This window comes from Dipodomys merriami, unplaced genomic scaffold, assembly GCF_024711535.1.
Source record: "Dipodomys merriami isolate MVZ:Mamm:240054 unplaced genomic scaffold, mDipMer1.0.p SCAF_626, whole genome shotgun sequence".
Classification (NCBI taxonomy): domain Eukaryota; kingdom Metazoa; phylum Chordata; class Mammalia; order Rodentia; family Heteromyidae; genus Dipodomys; species Dipodomys merriami.
The window spans coordinates 453,843-454,437 of NW_027206209.1; positions in this window are offsets into that span (position 1 = coordinate 453,843).

Below are 595 nucleotides of genomic sequence, written 5' to 3' on the forward strand. Positions count from 1 at the left end.
TCTAATTGTTTCCAATTTTATCCGAGAATCATTTATGAACTTCCCATTCAATCATGACATACATCACATTCCATTGGATTCATATGGATAGGAATGAGTTTCTTAGGATCTCCTGCCATTTGGAGGTGGCAGGATCAGGATTCAAACTGTGGGCTCCAGCTCCCAGCACTTCAACCCGAGGATAGGGAACTCACTGGGCTGTTCAAGAACATCAGCAAGAAAAATGATTAGGCAGGCACCAGGGCTCTCAGAAGTCCTCCTTGATACTTACAAGGTTGTGATAGGAAGATCATGGTCAAAGTCACCCAAGGCAGAAAAGTCCTTGAGAGCCCTGTCCAACTTCAGGGCTAACAAAGCCAGAAGTATAGCCATATGACTCCAGTGTTAGAGGGCTAGCCTTAAGTAAAGCAGCTCACGGACTGTGCCCAGATCTTGAGTTCAAGGTCCAGGAGTGTCAACAAACAGACATACACAACAATCTGTGCAGCCATCTGCCTAAAGCAGGTCACCCTCAGCAGCCTTTATTTACATTTTATTATGAGGCCAATGCAGGAACAGTCACAAACCAGGCTAGGGAAGAGAAGAACAGGTTTCT